Raw genomic sequence first — 19,270 nt, 5'->3', positions numbered from 1 at the left:
AAAAAAAAATGCTAGGCGTACAAGTTTCTTTGTTCCACCATGAGACTGACAATTTACTCCGAGAAATAGACTTTGAAAAAGTCTATTTCCCTGAAGTTGGCAGTCTCAAACTGGATTCCTGATTGGGGAACGAAATCAGTAATCCGTGGAGCAAAATTTTCAGGGACGGGGGTCGAGGAGGGAGAACTAGTGCTAGGTTGGGTGTGACTAGCACTAGGTTGCGGGAAACTCACACTTGGCTGTGGGACTTCCTCCAAGGTCTCCAACTCTTCCTCCAAGGCCTTCCTCCCTGGGCTCCGGACGATTTCTCGTCCTGCGACATCTCGGTGGTGATAAGTCTGTGTTGCTGGAGGAGGAAGAGTGGGAGAAATAGAGAAAGGTGGAGTCCTCTCCCTCACTATCAGTTATCTCTTATTCTAAGTTATCAGTTATCTCTTATTCATTCTCGTCTCGACTATTGTAACTCTCTTCTAATCGGTCTCCCTCTTACCAAACTCTCCCCCCTCCAATCTGTCTTGAATGCTGCAGCCAGGATCATATTCCTCACCAATCGTTACACCGATGCCTCTACCTTGTGCCAGTCATTACACTGGCTACCCATCCACTCCAGAATTCAGTATAAACTTATTACCCTCACTCACAAAGCCCTCCATGGCTCAGCACCACCCTACATCTCCTCCCTTGTTTCAGTATACCACCCTACCTGCGCCCTCCGTTCTGCTGATGACCTGAGGTTAGTATCCTCAATAGTCAGAACCTCCCACTCCCGTCTCCAAGACTTTACACGTGCCGCGCCAATTCTTTGGAATGCACTTCCCAGGTCAATACGATTAGTCCCCAATCCCCACAATTTTAAGCGTGTCCTGAAAACGCATTTATTCAGACTGGCCTATCGCCTCAACACATTAACCTAATCTATCCCGGTGTGGCAGAGCCAAAAGTTTTACCATAACCAGGTTCCCCGCATCATGTTCCCACATGCTTTATGCCTCCATTAGCCCTCTGTGTCTGTACTGTTACACACTTAACATTATGGCTGGTCCATACAATCAGGGCAACTGTTACCACCCACCTTTCGTGTCTACCTCTTTCCTCATAGACTGTAAGCTTGCGAGCAGGGCCCTCACTCCTCTTGGTATCTGTTATGATCTATGTGATTATTGTTATGCTGTAATGTCTATTGTCTGTACAAATCCCCTCTGAAATGTAAAGTGCTGCGGAATATGTCGGCGCTATAAAAATAAAATTTATTATTATTATTATTATTATCAGTTTCGGAGGCAATAATGTCATATGCCTCCTCAACTGAGTAGACCCTTTGTGACTGGGATGACTGGGATGAGTGGGACATTGTGTGTGTGGTGTGTGTGCGTGTGTAAAAAAGCTTTATTATAGTGTGCGTGTGCATGTGTATGTGCGAGTGTTTGGTGAAACTTTTTACTGGAGGGAAGGGGCTGTCAGGAGGAGGCTGTCAGGCGCGCGGGGGGCAGGAGGGGGCTGTCAGGCACGTGGGGGGCAGAACGGGACTGTCAGGTGCGCGGGGGGCAGGAGGGGGCTGTCAGGCACGTGGGGGGCAGAACGGGACTGTCAGGTGCGTGGGGGCAGGAGGGGGCTGAGGAGATGGAAGTCGAGATGGAACCAAGGGCAGCAGCAGCAGGGGGGTAATCAGGGGGGCAGGGGGCGATCAGGGGTGATCACTGGGGCTGGGGGATGATCACCGGGAGCAGAAAGGGGCTGTCAGGCACAGGGGATGCAGGAGGGGGCTAAGGAGAATTAGGTGGAGATGGAACCAGCGGCAGCAGCAGCAAGGGGGTGATCAGGGGTGCAGGGGTATGATCAGGGGTGCAGTGAGATGATCACCATGGGCAGAAGGAGGCTGTCAGGCGCTAGGGGGCAGGAAGTGGCTGAGGAGATGGAGGAGGATGTAAAAAACAGCAGCAGGGGTAATCAGGGGGGCAGGGGTTGATCAGGGGGCAGAGGTTGATGGGGCAGGGGGTGATTGGGGTGATCATGGGGCTGAGGTGTGATCACGGGGGGCAGGAGGGGGCTGTCAGGCACAGGAGGCGGCTGGGGAGCTGGCAGTAGCAGGGGGGATGATCAGGGGTGCTGGGGGATGATCACCAGGGGCAGAAGTGGGCTGTCAGGCACGGGAGGGCAGGAGGTGGCTGAGGAGATGGAGCTGGAAATAAAAAACAGCAGCAGCAGGGGTTAATCAGGGGGCAGGGGTTAATCAGGGGGACAGGGGTTGATGGTGGGCTGGGGTGATTGGGGTGATCACTGGGGGTGAGGGGTGATCACGGAGGGCAGGAGGGGACTATCAGGAACAGGAGGCAGCTGAGGAGCTGGCAGCAGCAGGGGGATGATCAGGGGTGCTGGGGGATGATCAGGGGTGCTGGGGGATGATCAGGGGTGCTGGGGGATGATCACCAGGGGCAGAAGGGGGCTGTCAGGCATGGGGGGCAGGAGGTGGCTGAGGAGATGGAGTTGGAAGTAAAAACCAGCAGCAGAGGTTAATCAGAGATGCAGGGGTTGATGTAGGTGATCACTGCGGCTGAGCGTTGATCATTGGGGCGCAGGAGGGGGCTCTCAGGCACAGGAGACAGAAGGGGGCTGAGGATCTGGCAGAGCTGGCAGCAGCAGAGGGATGATCAGGGGTGCTGAGTGATGATCATGGGTGCTGGGGGATGATCAGGGGTGCTGGGATAGGATCAGGGGTGCAAGTGATGATCAGGGGGGCAGGGGAGAGTGAGCGGAGGTGGGGGGGCCGGAATTAGGCAGCGGGGAGAAGATGGAATTACCAGATGTCAATGGTGGCAGAGGCGGTGGCAGCGGCGATCGCAGGTCAGGGCGGCAGTCAGGCAACTCGCTCCTCAGCTTCCACAGACTGGATGAGCTGAAGAACGAGGCAGCCATCATTTTACTCCGCTTCAGCACATCTGATTGGAGGGCTAGGATCACATGGATGCTAGCTCCAATCAGATCTGAGGGGGGTGACAAAAAGGTGACCAGGCGTGATCGTAGCCCTGGGGGGGGTCAAAGCCACCCCCCTGGGGTCAAGTCTAGATCCCCCTGTAACGGCGGGTCGGGTGAACTTTCATTGAACCCCGTCACCCGACCCGCAGGAGGGAGATCTTTTCATGACACCACATAGGCGTCATGGGTCGGATTGGCACTGACTTTCATGACGCCTATGTGGCGTCAAAGGTCGGGAAGGGGTTAAAGGTGTCTGTATCATTCTTTCAATTAAAGGACTTTATTCCGGGTGTCTGTGTTTTCTTACAATGTGACTATGGGGCTAGTAATGGGGGTGTCTTATTGACGCCTTTCCATTACTATCCTCAGGGCTTGATGTCATCTGATGGTGACATCAACCCTCCAACTATTATCCCACTTGCCACCATTGCAGGGAAAGTGGGAAGAGCAAGGCTAAGTGCCAGAATTGGCACATCTTAGAAATGCCTTTTCTGGGGTGGCTGAGAGCTGATTTTTTTTAGCCAGGGGCAGGGACAGTATCCATAGCCCCTTCTTTGGCTATTAATATCAGTCTGGAGCTGTCTTCATAGCCTTTGCTGGTTGTTAATTATAGGATGACCCAACATCATTTTTTTAGGGTCCCCCCATTTTAATAGCCAGTAAAGGCTAAGTATACAGCTGTGAGATGATATTAATAGCCTGGGAAGCTCCATGGGTATTACCCCCTTTCCAGGCTACAAACATCGGCCCCCAGCTGTCAGCTTTCCCTCTGCTGGTTACAAAAATTACGGGGGGAACCTACGCCATTTTTTTCAGAAAAATAATCTTTTATTAATTAAATACATATACAGTAAGCTGCACACACACTGTGCTAATTGTATATGTCACTGACATCTATATATCTACCTATTCTATTTGAATTTACTGTATGTAATCCATCTCTTCTATCCTGTCGGCTCCTGCTGTGTCTTTACACTAGCACAGCTGATGAATTACCGGCTTTCCTTCTATCTATGTAGTACATATACTGTATATGTGTGTGTCACTGACATCTATATACATATATGTATTCTATGTGTATATACCTATTTTATCTTTTCTATTCTAACCTGTCACGCAGTGATTTCACTGAACGCGGCACTTGGATTACTGACTTTTATTCTATATTTTACCGAATGTTACCGACTTTTTCCGATTTTAAGAAAAATGCTTGTGTGGCGCCCCCAGGAGTATGGTCGCCACACTGGCATTGCCTTCCTCCAGGGAGGGTGATGTCAGGCTTGGAAACAATGAAATGTCTCTCTGACAGTTAATCTCTACATACAACACAGTTCCCACTCCAGGCCAGCAGAGGGAGCTCTGAACCAGAATTGGGGGAGGAGTGCTCTCTGAGGGCCAGGAAGGGAAATTAGGTAGTGTGAGGAGGGCAATGAGTGTAGACGTGTGGAGAGAAGCTGGAGGTTGAGCTGAGGATAGAGAGCTCCCTCCCAGTGATAGAGCATGATCTGGAGCCTGGTCTCCACGGTTGTACGGATACTGAAGGTCCTGCAACAGAAACCAGAGGAATAGGAAGCTGTAAATGCTCTATTCCCAACTAAGACTCGGAGGCACAACAGCGAAGGGTGAGCCAAGAGAGATAGAGGGCTACAGCTGTCTGCCATACGAGGTAGATCCAAAAGGGAAGAAGGAGGAACGTCAGTGTAACACAGTACTGCATGTACCTCAAGTAAGCGCTAGAGAGGAGACTACACAACCCATCTGACAGAGAGATCCCTGAGTTGCTTCCAGGCTAATCATCTCCTGTGCCATCTGTAATCTGGACCCTGGACTGCACTTACAAGTAAAGGTAAAGAAACTACATTCCGCTGTGTCCTTGCCTTCTTCCTACAACTCCTTCAGCACTGCTACATCTCTGTGCCAGACACTGCACCTGGTCTTCCCCAACATCTATCTACACTGCCCTGGGACTACAGCCCTGCCTGTGGAGGGCTACAACATCATTGCTGCACCCCACCATCTGTCCCAGAGGATCTGTCTGCAGCGTCGGCTTAACACCTCCCTTGCCGAACACCACAGGTGGCGTCACGAATCACTCACAAACTTTATTTCACCACTCAATCCCCTTTTTACATGGGTGCCCAGGGCCACAGACCGGGTCACCGCTGCTGTGACATTCCCCTCTGAAGGACCGGCCCGGTACCGAGTCCCCCACAGCCCTGGGAGGGCAATCCATTTTGGCGTCACAAACAGGATTACAGAGCCCGGTATCCCCGGGTTCTGTGTGTACTGTGGACTGTTGGCGCCATTGCCGCCATTATCCCGCTGCTTGGTGCGTGCGGGAAACCAGAGAGAACCAAAAGAGCGCAAGGAAGTGAAGTGTCGCGCGGGAAGAGAGGACAGCGCGAGAGAAAGGGAGGAGCTGAGGCCTACAGCCGGTAAGCCGCTCAACCCCGGGGCCTTGCAACCGTTAACTAGGGGGAAGGAGAATGTCCGAGGCACGCGCCGATGCAGCGGCGGACGCCCCCGCCAGCCCCTCAGCGCCGCAAGATGCAGTGCCCAACGCGGCTGCAGCTCCAATAGCACCCACCGCAGCGGTCCCCATAATGCCGCTGTCTATGCCTTACATCCCGGGAGCAGCATGGCTACCGCAGTACTCAGGGGAGTCACATACCCTGAGTGAATTTAAAGAGAGACTGTGCAGTTTGTTTGAGGTGTATCCTCTATCTGAAAGCCAGAAGGTGAACATCCTGATTGGGCAGATAAAAGGTGCAGCACAGAGAGAAGTAAAAGCATGGCAGGACACTGACAAAGAGACTGTTAAAAAGATTTTGGCCAAGCTAAGGAGCACCTTTGACACACGCACTGCAGCTGAAATCAAGATGAGGTTCTTTGGATGTAAACAGAAAGCGCAGGACAATATAAGGGACTATGCTCTTAACCTGCAGGAGGCGCTGCGAGCCGTCAAGGAGATTGACCCTGACAGTGTGAAAGATGGAGACGGACTGCTAAAGGAGCAATTTATTGAAGGACTCTTATCCAGCACCCACAGAGCACAGCTGCGCATCAAAGCCCTACAGAACCCTGATCTGGACTTTGCTGATTTCAAGGACAGGGATATCCGAGTGCTGCAGGAACCAACTGTCAGCCGTCCAGCGCCCCCTAGACACCCAGCGATCACCTACCACCAGGAAGCAACATCTTTCCCTTCCATCCCTGTGTGTGACATCGGCGGCTATGCCCGCCGATGCCCCTCCTGCAGCAGCGCGCGCCGCAGCGTTCCCTTACCTGCGCGCCCCCGTCCGGGCGTGCGCCCGTCGCCCATTCGCCCTCACGGCGGCTCCTGGCACCCGCCCCCTGTCTCGCGCACGCCCCCTCCCGCTCTCTCTCACCAGCGGTGGGCGGCGCTGAGGGGCTGGACTGGGGGACGCACTTCCGGGGGTTGGTGTATTTCAGGCGTCCTCGCTGTTAGGAGGACGCCTGATGATTGTGTAGTATTCTGCACCCTCTGGCCTCTACAGTTCTCCTGTAGCTCTGCCTTCCTCTGCCTTGTCCTCCCTGCCGTCCTCGGTCTCGTCTCCCTCGCCCTCCCCAGTCTGTCCAGGCGCTGCTTCCTTCCTATCCTCTGTGCCCTTCCCTCTGTCTCCGGTCAGCCCTGGTCCGTCCTCTTGCCATTCCCCATATTGTGTCTTCCCCTGTGCTACCGGTCCCTGCTCGTATCTCAGCCCTCTGCCTCCCCAGCCCCTTTTGTCCGTGGAGCCGTCCCTCTTGGTTCCGGCTGTCGCGCCTCCGTCCTCTGTTGTCCTGCCTCAATTATCCCACGCCATTCTCTTGGGACTACCCTGGCTTAGGCGGCATGAGCCAGTTGTCGACTGGCGCTCCGGGGAGATCTTGCGCTGGGGGCACACCTGCCATGCAAGCTGTTTACGTACCCTGGTTCGTTCCCATTCTCAGCCTAGGCCAACGGATCTCCCGGGCCTTCCTGTTCCATACCACGCCTACGCTGATGTTTTCTGCAAGAGGGAGGCGGACTCCCTGCCCCCGCACCGGTCCTATGACTGCCCCGTCGACCTGATTCCTGGAGCGGTTCCTCCCAGAGGTAGAACATACCCTCTTTCTCCTGCCGAGACCTCTGCCATGACGGAATATATTCATGAAAATCTGTCCAAGGGGTTTATCCGGAAGTCCTCCTCTCCTGCGGGCGCAGGTTTCTTCTTTGTCCGGAAGAAAGACGGATCACTGCGGCCTTGCATTGATTACCGGGGCCTAAACAATATCACCGTTAAAAATCGTTACCCCCTTCCGTTGATTCCGGAGCTCTTTGACCGGCTGAGAGGAGCTCGGATCTTCACGAAGTTAGATCTGCGGGGAGCCTACAATTTGGTCCGGATCCGTGCTGGGGATGAGTGGAAAACGGCCTTCAATACCCGTGACGGGCATTATGAATACCTAGTCATGCCATTCGGCCTTTGCAATGCCCCCGCTGTGTTTCAAGAATTTATCAACGAGGTGTTCCGGGATCTACTCTATTCCTGTGTGGTCATCTATCTAGACGACATTCTCGTTTTCTCGCCCGATCTGTCCTCCCATCGCAAAAGCGTACGCTTGGTCTTGCACCGCCTTCGAGAGAACCAACTCTACGCCAAGATTGAGAAATGCCTTTTTGAGCAGACGTCACTGCCCTTCTTGGGATATGTCGTCACCGATTCCGGTCTAAAGATGGATCCCGAAAAACTCAGTGCGGTACTCAAGTGGCCCCGTCCAGTGGGGATTAAGGCCATCCAGCGGTTTCTTGGGTTCGCAAACTATTACCGTCAGTTCGTGCCTCATTTTTCTACGGTTACCAAACCCATCACGGCCTTGACCCGTAAGGGAACGAAGCCCAACAGCTGGTCCCCCGAAGCTGAAAACGCCTTCCAGGCTCTGAAACGTTCTTTTGCGTCAGCACCCATTTTGCATCGGCCTGTGACCAGCAGGCCCTTCGTCCTGGAAGTGGATGCCTCCTCCACTGGAGCGGGGGCGGTCCTGTCCCAGCAGGCTTCATCCGGACGGCTGGTCCCTTGCGGCTTCTTTTCTAAAGCCTTTTCACCTGCGGAGTGCAACTACTCCATTGGAGACCGAGAATTACTGGCCATTAAGATGGCCTTGGCTGAATGGCGGTATTTACTCGAGGGGGCTGTACATCCCTTCACCATCCTCACGGACCACAAGAACCTGGCTTACCTGCAGTCTGCCCAAAGACTCAATGCCCGGCAAGCCAGGTGGGCCCTGTATTTCTCCCGCTTTGACTTTCAACTTCACTTTCGACCTGGTAATAGGAACATCAAGGCCGATGCCCTTTCCAGGTCGTTACAGTCATCGGAGAGGGATGAAGTCACATCCTATATTATCGAGCCTACTAAGATGATCACCGTGGCCCCTGTGAATTTTGCTATTCCTCCGCCTGGTAAGACTTTCGTCCCTCAAAGCAGACGTACAGAGGTGTTGGGCTGGGGGCATTCCTCCAAAATTGCTGGTCACGTTGGGACTAAAAAGACTCTCTTGCTGCTGTCCCGGTATTACTGGTGGCCCACGCTTCGCCAGGATGTGATGGACTATGTTGCCTCGTGCACAATCTGTGCCCAGAACAAGGTGGCTAGGACTTTGCCCGCCGGTCTTCTTCACCCATTGCCAGTTCCTGAGGTCCCCTGGCAGCAGATCGCCATGGATTTTGTGACTGATTTACCCCGCTCAGCTGGATGTTCCACCATCGTAGTCGTAGCAGATCGTTTTTCCAAGATGGCCCACTTCATTCCCTTACCGGGACTGCCGTCCGCCCCGAAGTTGGCCGAGATCTTCATCCACCAGGTCTTCAGGCTGCATGGTCTTCCTCAGCGGATTGTGTCGGATCGGGGGATCCAGTTCACCTCCCGCTTCTGGAGGGCTCTCTGCCGGCTTATGGGTACATCTCTCGACTTCTCCTCCGCATACCATCCTCAGACCAACGGGCAAGTGGAGCGAATTAATCAGGTGTTAACCACCTTCCTACGTCACTTCTCCAACGCCCATCAGGACAATTGGGTCGCGCTCTTACCTTGGGCTGAATTCTCGCACAATAACCATCCCAGCGAATCTACCACCAAGTCACCATTTTTTGTGGTAACCGGTCAAAACCCAGGTATTCCGTTACCTTTCTCCACGTCTACAGGAGTACCCGCAGCCGATTCTCTCGCTAAGGAATTCTCGCAGATTTGGAGAGAGACCAGGGAAGCGCTCAAGGGTGCCAACAACCGAATCAAGAAACATGCAGACAAAAGACGGAAGGACGTGCCTCCGTACCATCCAGGTGACAAAGTCTGGCTTTCAACTCGACATATCCGTCTGAGAGTTCCCTCTTATAAGCTGAGTCCTCGGTACATTGGGCCGTTTGAAGTGATTGGACGCATTAATGAAGTGGCTTACAAACTGAGGTTGCCTGCTTCGCTCTGGGTTCCCAACGCTTTCCATGTCTCGCTCTTGAAACCCGTAGTCCTGAATCGGTTCCAACCAGTTTCCATCGTCCCTCCTTCACCTGTTATCTCGGACAACGTCTTCGAGGTCAAGGACATCTTGGCTATGAAAAGAGTCAGGGGTAAGACCCTTTTTCTTATCGATTGGGTGGGTTTTGGTCCCGAGGAAAGGTCCTGGGAGCCTCGGGAAAATATCAACGCTCCCCGGATTCTGAAAAAGTTTTTGGCCAATCTCAGTAGGGGAGGACGTAAGGAGAGGGGTACTGTGACATCGGCGGCTATGCCCGCCGATGCCCCTCCTGCAGCAGCGCGCGCCGCAGCGTTCCCTTACCTGCGCGCCCCCGTCCGGGCGCGCGCCCGTCGCCCATTCGCCCTCACGGCGGCTCCTGGCACCCGCCCCCTGTCTCGCGCACGCCCCCTCCCGCTCTCTCTCACCAGCGGTGGGCGGCGCTGAGGGGCTGGACTGGGGGACGCACTTCCGGGGGTTGGTGTATTTCAGGCGTCCTCGCTGTTAGGAGGACGCCTGATGATTGTGTAGTATTCTGCACCCTCTGGACTCTACAGTTCTCCTGTAGCTCTGCCTTCCTCTGCCTTGTCCTCCCTGCCGTCCTCGGTCTCGTCTCCCTCGCCCTCCCCAGTCTGTCCAGGCGCTGCTTCCTTCCTATCCTCTGTGCCCTTCCCTCTGTCTCCGGTCAGCCCTGGTCCGTCCTCTTGCCATTCCCCGTATTGTGTCTTCCCCTGTGCTACCGGTCCCTGCTCGTATCTCAGCCCTCTGCCTCCCCAGCCCCTTTTGTCCGTGGAGCCGTCCCTCTTGGTTCCGGCTGTCGCGCCTCCGTCCTCTGTGGTCCTGCCCCAAACGATCCCTGTATAGGGGTCGGTCTTCACCTGGCGTGCTCGGCCCAGGGGCTCCGGATCCGCGATCCAGAGGGTCCACTCTCTGACGTAGTTTCTCCTAAAACATTACACTGTGGAGACTGATGCACAGACTCTGGATAAAGATCCGACAGAAGAGCTGCATCTTCAGGTCCAGGAGTTGACCAAAGGGATGGCTGTGTAGGGGTGGCGGCGAGGCAGGGATAACAATTGGGTGGTGGTGCTGCTGGTGTTAGTGCAGATTGGCGGTGGAGGTGTGCTGTACTCACAGGAATGGGAGGGTCACCCGCTTCTTGGCGTCGACAGGCACGAGACAGAGACAGGAGATGTATTCAACAGGTTCTGCTTTTATTGGCCGCCCTTACAACGACCAGCACAATGCATGACAGGACTTTTACACTGTTATCTCTTGCAGACAGGACCGAGTACCTTCGCTTATTGACTTTCACCGTCAAAGTGTACTTGTAGCTCTTCCACCGTGGCTGCCCTAGGCCAATTCACCACGGTGTCCACCAAATTACAGGTCCTAACAGACCATCTCTGCCTGTGACCAAAGTCCTTAAGGCTCACCCCCATAACCGTATCTGCTGTCCAAACTCTCTGAGGGGTCTCCTCTGCATAACAGACCCTCCTTCCTTGTGAGCTCCCCTGGCTGACTGAAGCTTCCAGAAGCTTACCTCAGTATTCAGTCAGTCAAGGTAGCCCTGCCCACTGTCACCTGACAGTCACCTTTGCCCAATCAGAGTCACCTTGACCTCTGACAGTTATGTAATGCTCGCATGGCAGTTACATAACCACTGTCGGCGGTGCTCTCCAGTGACCTCTAATGGACAGACTGCCACATGATACCTTCTTTTCCTACCTCTCTGTCTTCTACTACAGACAGAGCCATACTCAGTTCAACCTCCCCACATTCTCCCTTCCTTTGAACATTGTCGTCCTCGACAATCACGTCCCGGGGAAGAAAGTGGTGTCAATACCTGGCACTGACATGGTTGGCATCTGAGTCACACAGTTTCCTTGGTCACACAGACTTTCCTGGTCACACAGACCCTCGGTCACACAGACCCCTGTGTCACACAGACTCTTGGTCACACAGACCTCCCTGCGTCACACAGTCTCCTGGTCACACAGACCTCCCTACGTCACACAGCCTTCTGGTCACACAGACCTTTGGTCACTCAGACCCCTGTGTCACACAAACTCTTGGTCACACAGACCTCCCTGCGTCACACAGCCTTCTGGTCACACAGACCTTTGGTCACTCAGACCCCTGTGTCACACAAACTCTTGGTCACAATGACCTCCCTGTGTCACACTGTCTTCTGGTCACACAGACCTTTGGTCACTCAGACCCTTGTGTCACACAAACTCTTGGTCACACAGACTTCCCTGCGTAGGTACCCGGTCATCTGTCTTCTCCTTGTCCCGTCGTCCTTTCAACTTAACTAAGTCAGAGTCGGCATACTCCACATACCCGGGACCTGCTGAATACACATTTTTTTTAAATAACAATAACATTTTAACATTTCAAAGGCACCACACACCACTTAAAACATTTTTTCCCAAGGCATCCCTGCTTCACCAGAGGATATACTCTCATGGGGACACGGAACAGTCCCTTACTAGTGCAACAGTGCACTGCAGTCCCAGCAGTCCAAAACAGCAGGTATTCCGGGCCACCTCCTGGCGGCCGATGTCTCGCCATAACAGTGGAGGACTCCACAGCTGTGGAGTCTTCTGGGATGCCATGATTACCTCTGGGCCTTGAGCGTTCCCGATGTTCGAGACCCAGGAGTCCCTGTCCTTTTTTACGGTGGCTTGTACCCCTCAGGGCAGGCAATGACGGCTACTGCGTAGTAGCCGTGGCGGCAATATTCCTTGTAATAGGAGACTAGATCTCCTGGTTGAGGCACCTGGCCGTGTCTGATGGAGGCCACATTTACATACACTTTGCAGCCGTGTTATCCCTTATGAAGCCGTAGCCCTTGCCAGTGTCCATATAAACCAGCCGCCCGTATGATCGGGGGACAGACATACCAGCCTCTCCTTTCTCATGCAGAAGCCCCCAGATCTCCCACTCTCTGGCCTTTTTTTCCTCAATGACCTCCGCAATCCAGGCGGAGGGTCCGGTATAGGCCGCAGAGTCCGGTGGGCGGGTTGCGGTCAAGGTCGGAGACGGGGCTTAAGCGGCCGCAGGCTCCGATGTGATATAGGCCGCAGCCGGCTTTGGCAGCGATGTCGGCATGGCCGCAGCTGGTTCCAAGACTTCCACGAGCTCAGGCAAAGCAAACTCAAGCAGGATCACTGATGAAGCAGCGGCCTCACTTTCCAGTGAGTCGGACACTGCAGTTGATGGCCCAATTTCAGTAGTGGCCAGGAGCGTGGCGGATACAGCGGCAGTCAGCTTGGCGGGGGCCACGCCGTCATCCAGAACAGTGGGCGTCACAGTGCAAGGCGTCGGGCAGGGAAGCCGAGGGCCGGTGTCGGGACCCCGTGGTCTGTCCGATGAATGGAGCGGGGAGATGAGGTTGGGCTGGAGTGCCGCTGACAGGATCGGGGACACGCTCACCTTCACAGCCGCCGTGGCTCCCTGCAGGCTTTCCCACCGCTCCCTTTTCAGCCATTGATCTTCACCCCGCCGTCCGACAGGGCCGGCCTCCAGGCCCGACAGCTCTGCAGGGAAACTTCCTGTGCAGGTCTCCAAGTCTTGGTGCCACCGCCATTCCTGGTGTCCGATACCCCGACAGCTACAGTGTCTCATGCCGTCCGAGGTCCAGTAGCTGAATGGCGCCAAACAGCCACAGCAGGTCTCTCCACCTGGGCCACTCCCGTTCTTGGGGGGTGCGGCGGTGGGCTTCTCCACCCATTTTCCATGGTCCAGTATGAGGAAACAGCTCTCTTCAGACGAACACCACTCCCCCCAGGGGCGGATGTAATAAAGTCTCGGGTCATCCAGTACAATCAGCAAAGTCTGTCTCTCTCTCTTAGGATGCCAAATCACCACAGCCATTCTTTTTTTTTTAGTCCACTTTTCTGCTCCGGTAGCACTTATTGGCAGACAGCAATCCACAGTCCAATTTCAAATTGTAATCCACAGGGAACAAAACCAATTCTTCACCCCACACAGCTTGGGGCCTTTGTTACTTGCTGGCAGGTCTGCCGCTGAAGATGTTGTATTGGCAGCAAGTATCCTGCCGACTACGCCAAATGTAGGGGTGGCGGCGAGGCAGGGATAACAATTGGGTGGTGGTGCTGCTGATGTTAGTGCAGATAGGCGGTGGAGGTGTGCTGTACTCACAGGAATGGGGGGGTGACTCGCTTCTTGGCGTCGACAGGCATGAGACAGAGACAGGAGATGTATTCAACAGGTTCTGCTTTTATTGGCCGCCCTTACGACGACCAGCACAATGCATGACAGGACTTTTACACTGTTATCTCTTGCAGACAGGACCGAGTACCTTCGCTTATTGACTTTCACCGTCGAAGTGTACTTTGTAGCTCTTCCACCGTGGCTGGCCTAGGCCAATCCACCACGGCGTTTCACCCTACAAAGTCCACCAAATTACAGGTCCTCACAGACCGTCTCTGCCTGTGACCAACGTCCTTAAGGCTCACCCCCCGTAACCGTATCTGCTGTCCAAACTCTCTGAGGGGTCTCCTCTGTATAACAGACCCTCCTTCCTTGTGAGCTCCCCTGGCTGACTGAAGCTTCTAGAAGCTTACCTCAGTATTCAGTCAGTCCAGGTAGCTCCGCCCACTGTCACCTGACAGTCACCTTTGCCCAATCAGAGTCACCTTGACCTCTGACAGTCATGTAACGCTCGCATGGCAGTTACATATCCACTGTCGGCGGTGGTCTCCAGTGACCTCTAATGGACAGACTGCCACATGACACCTTCTTTTCCTACCTCTCTGTCTTCTACTACAGACAGAGCCTCAGAGACTCAGTTCAACCTCCCCACAGCTGCACTTACTAACACTGTGCAGTCCCTGCAGGTGTCCTCCAAGGAGAAGATCCAGCTTGCTTCCAGTCCAGAGGATGTCCCGTGGCTCCGGAAGAGGAGAACCCCGCCACTCCGAGGGAGGAACAACGATCGCTATGACCAGGACGGACGTCCCATCTGTCGCCACTGCCGCAAGGCAGGTCACCTTGCAAGATTCTGTTATTTAAATGAGCAACCCCTGGGGCAGAGGGCCAACCCCCAGGAGTAGGACCACAAGGCCCAAGGAACTGGCGAGCCAAGTATGTTGGAGGGAGACCGGTCCTCCCAGTGGTGATTGACGGCATCCCCATGAACGCTTTGCTGGACACTGGCTCCCAGGTGACCACTATGCCCTATATCCTCTACAAGCGGCATTGGGCTGACTCTGAACTTATCCGTGGCCCAAGTGATGAACTGACAGTAGTTGCCAGTAATGTTCAGTCTTTACCGCAAGTTGGATGTAAAGAAATTACTGTTAAAGTGGGTAGAGTAGAGTTAAAATCTCAAGGTCTGATAGTTGTGGATATTGACCGACAAGAATGTAATCCCATGATGACTCTTGGCACAAATGTAATTGAAAATTGTCTTTCCGAGGTTATTGTCTTGTTGCAACAGGTGGCTGAGAATGCTGGTTCCGGAGAACAACGAGTCCTGCAGAAGGAGATCAAGGCCCTGATGCAAAGACAACAGGTAGAACTCTCTGGCGGAGAGATTGGCAGCGTCAGAGTGAGTGATGCTTTCCCCATTGCAATACCCCCCAGATGTGAAATGTTGATTTGGTGTTGGGCAGCCATGGGTCTCAGAGGAAAAGATTACCAGGCATTGGTAGAGCCAGTATACTCTGATAGCAGGCCCACTGTCCTGACAGCCAGAGGGGTAGTTGATGTACGTAAAGGGAGAGTACCTGTAAGCTGTAATGTACTGTAGATATGTTTCTGGAACCTTCTTTGTCACACAGCTGCAGTTGGTGGTTCCGGAACTTCTTTCGGCACACCTCAGGTGTCAGCCGGTATTTGGCGATCAGGGCCTGCTTTATGGCATCATAGTCGTCGTCTTCTGACAGAAGAGAAGCAAATGCCTCCAGAGCTTTGCCTTTTAGCCCTGGAGTCAAGTACCTTGCCCATTTGTCTCTAGGCAGCTGGTACTGTCTGCCGACTTTCTCAAAGGCTCGCAGAAACGTGTCCAAGTCCCCGTCCTTTTCCATCACGGGAAAATGCTCTGGCCGGGGTTTAGGAGTCTGGACGCTGCTGGGCTCACTGCTTCAGGCTGTGGGGGCATTCCTCACATATAAGGTGGCAGCAGTGGGATAATCCTAGAGCATTAGTGATTTGGTTTGAGCAATCATTCCTCTCACTAAAAACCTGCATGGTTCCTGCTGGAATCCTGCATCATAGGTTTTGGAGAACAGACTCAGTGGTTACTAGTCCTGAGACATTTATGTGTACGTTCAAGTATTCCCTCCCGTTTCTTCGTTTTTCTTTTCTATCTTTTATTTGGCAACCCTGGTACAAACAGCAGACAAAGGAAGTTCTTGCTGGGTTATGCAGGTTCCAAGGCCTTGACGCCACGAACAAAAACAGAGCCCAACTGATCGCGGCTCTAGTGCAGCTGGACAACGCCCAGAGCCCAGCGGGCGCAAAAGCCGGCCCCAGCCAAGGGGGTACTGCAGCTGAGGTCCAACCACCGTATGCCGGCCCCACATGCAACCAGGCCAGGCTGGACCCCCACCTGCAAGCAGCCTTGGACGCACTCCCTGCTGAAGACTGTGAGGGGCGGGTGAGGCTGGTCCAGCAATATCGGCAGGAGGCCCAAGCCGAGCACCAAGCACAGAGGGCCCATGAGCTGGAGATGCTCCAGCTGGGGGTGGAATGCCCCCATAGCCCGAAGCAGTGAGCCCAGCAGCGTCCAGACTCCTAAACCCCGGCCAGAGCATTTTCCCATGATGGAAAAGGACGGGGACTTGGACACGTTTCTGCGAGCCTTTGAGAAAGTCTGCAGACAGTACCAGCTGCCTAGAGACCAATGGGCAAGGTACTTGACTCCAGGGCTAAAAGGCAAAGCTCTGGAGGCGTTTGCTTTTCTTCCGTCAGAAGACGACGACGACGACTATGATGCCATAAAGCAGGCCCTGATCGCCAAATACCGGCTGACACCTGAGGTGTACCGAAAGAAGTTCTGGAACCTCCAACGTGGCCCACACGATAGCTATAGTGATGTGGTGCAAGGACTCAGGACCCACTTTGACCAGTGGATCCATGGACTGTCTGTTGATTCCTTTGAGCAGCTACGGGACCTGATGATCAAAGACCAGTTCCTGCATCTCTGCCCAGCTGAGGTCCGACAGTTCATCCTGGACCGCAAACCAACGAATGCGGATAAAGCGGCGCAGATCGCCAACAACTATGAGGCCAACCGGAAGCCAGACACACGGAGGCCAGTCACCACCAGCTGGAGAGGGGGTAAGCCTGCAACCAACCCCAGTGCCCCAGCTAGCTGTCTCTCCGGAGGCCCTGTCTCTGTTGCCAACACCAGGCCTACTACTGACAGTCGCCTGTGTTTCCACTGCAAGCGGCCTGGTCACCTCAGTTACACCTGTGCGGAAAGGCCGAAGAACCCACCAGCCAAGGCCTCTGGGCCCAACGCCTCTGTTCTTTTGGTGGGGGGTGTGGTTGGGAGGATTGACGACAACGTTCAACCTGTTCAGGTGGGGGCCCGTCTTGCTACAGGCCTCAAGGATACCGGGGCTGAACGAACCCTCATCCGTCCTGGACTGGCGGCCCCTGAAGAGTTTGTTGAGGGTAAAACCCTGACTGTCACCGGAATTGGAGGCACCCGTTGTCCCTTGCCAGTGGCCCGGGTTTATCTTGATTGGGGTGCTGGGAGCGGGTTGAGGGAAGTGGGAGTGTCTGAAAACCTGCCCACTGATGTTTTATTGGGGACTGACTTGGGGAGGATGGTTGCATACTACGTCTCTGACACCCCTCCCAAGTCTGATAATAAGGGTAACGTTAACCCTGATGATGATGATGACGGGAAACTGAATGTGTTACCTGCTAATGACGTGATGAGTAATGATGCAACTAACAATCATTCTTTTCCCAGGAATGATGCTGATGCTGATGTGAATGTGCCAAAGCAATCTGATATCCATTCTTTTCCTAGGAATGATGATGTATCTGTGCTGACTGAACCTGTTAACCATTTCTTTGAAACGGTAGATGTGTCCACAGGTACCGAAGTGTTCAGCCCCATCACTCTGCGGAGTGAGATGGCTGAGGAACCCCTGGCAGGAGCAAGCAACGGTGCTCAAGAGAATGGGGAGGTGCATGGGGACCATGAGGAAGGTAATGCCATGCAGCTGACCAGTGCCACCGAGGAAGGTGAAAGAAAGAGAGCGCAATAGGGTCTTACCCGAGAAAATAAGAATATAAAACAATTAGTTATACTCACCCTATGCAGGAGAGTATCAAACATAAAGGAACAAGGTCAGCCTGCTGCACATCCAAATGACGACGCCGTGGCCATAAAATCTTCAGATTCAAAGAAGGAATTTTTATGGATTAAGCGTGCGCTGCCAGACCATCACTCCTCACAAGTTGTGTGCTTTATACATTTATTTCCCAACGCGTTTCAAAGTTAAAAACTTCTTCCTCAGGGGATGACATGTACCTTTTTTGCGATGGAAAATGGAACACTGTATAAAAACTAGCAAGTTTGTAAAAACAAGAATAAAGATGTATGCATGTCAAGTACACTTAAAAGAAGTATATCTGGTGACAGATTGTGGAGAAAAGGAGGGGACGCTGGGAAGAGGATGTTTCCATAGACAGTCACAAAGTCAGTGGCACGCAGAAGAGGGACCCGATTCCGAGAAGGACGGACACCCAGAGCACCAAAAGGAGAAGGATCGCATCCAGAGGGGGGAGGGAAAAGAGAATGAAGAACAGAGAAGTCCCACACATTGACAGCGTGAAACAAAAAACACTGAACATGGGGAGACTAATAAAATGATACAGCAAGGAATAATTTTTAAGCAGTGAAGCTGCACATAATACGACCTAAAACGGTTTTAGACACATAACAAGTACAGAAAGCGGTGACCGGAATTAAACATAAAGTCGCAATCATAAAAATACATTATAGATAAGAGATAAATGAAAATCAGCTTTACTAGACAGGATATCAGCCCAAAATAATTATTCAAACCGGGAGAAAAGGTATTAGTTTACCTTCACAGAAAAATCAGTAATTTCGTTGAGACCATTAGGTCTTAAGGTGTTCAGCCTATAAATCCAGAAGACCTCCTTCCTATTAAGTGACCCTATTCTATCAGCAATATTGTCCGGAATATGTTCAATGGGACTGATTTTCAGACTATTTGAATTTTTATTATGTTCAACTGTACAGTGTCTAGAGAGACCATGCTTTAAAAAACCTTTTTTGATATTGTGTCTGTGGGAATTAATTCTTAAATGCAGTGGTTGGACCGTCCTACCCACATATTGTTTCCCGCATTCACACTCAATCAGATAAATCACAAAGTCAGTGGTGCAGCAAAGAAACTCCTTAAGGGTACGTGCCGACGCTGCGGAAAAATCAGCGCAGATTTGCTGCGGTTTTGAATCCGCAGAAAGAATTGCATGTCAATTCTTTCTGCGGAAACCGCTGCGGGTTCCTATCTCCACCATTGTGGAGATAGTGAATCCACAGGACCAAACCGCAGGCAAAACCGCAGATAATCCGCAGGTCTTTGGACCTGCGGATTATCCGCGGTTTTTGCAAAATCCGTGCGGATTAATCCGCAGCGGAATCCGCAGCGTGTGCACGTACCCTAATAGGGAAAACTTCGTTAGTGCTAGTAGATTTAAAGTTCTTATCTTTATGTGCGATACAAGTACAGCATAAACAGTTCCTCTTGCCGCATTTAAAAATACCCTTGGGGGGAGCTTTATA

This window comes from Dendrobates tinctorius, unplaced genomic scaffold (genome assembly GCF_039654945.1).
Source record: "Dendrobates tinctorius isolate UK_male_01 unplaced genomic scaffold, ASM3965494v1 ptg000367l, whole genome shotgun sequence".
NCBI classification, from domain to species: Eukaryota; Metazoa; Chordata; class Amphibia; order Anura; family Dendrobatidae; genus Dendrobates; species Dendrobates tinctorius.
The sequence above is the reverse complement of the archived record's forward strand: the minus strand, read 5'-3'. Positions refer to the sequence as shown.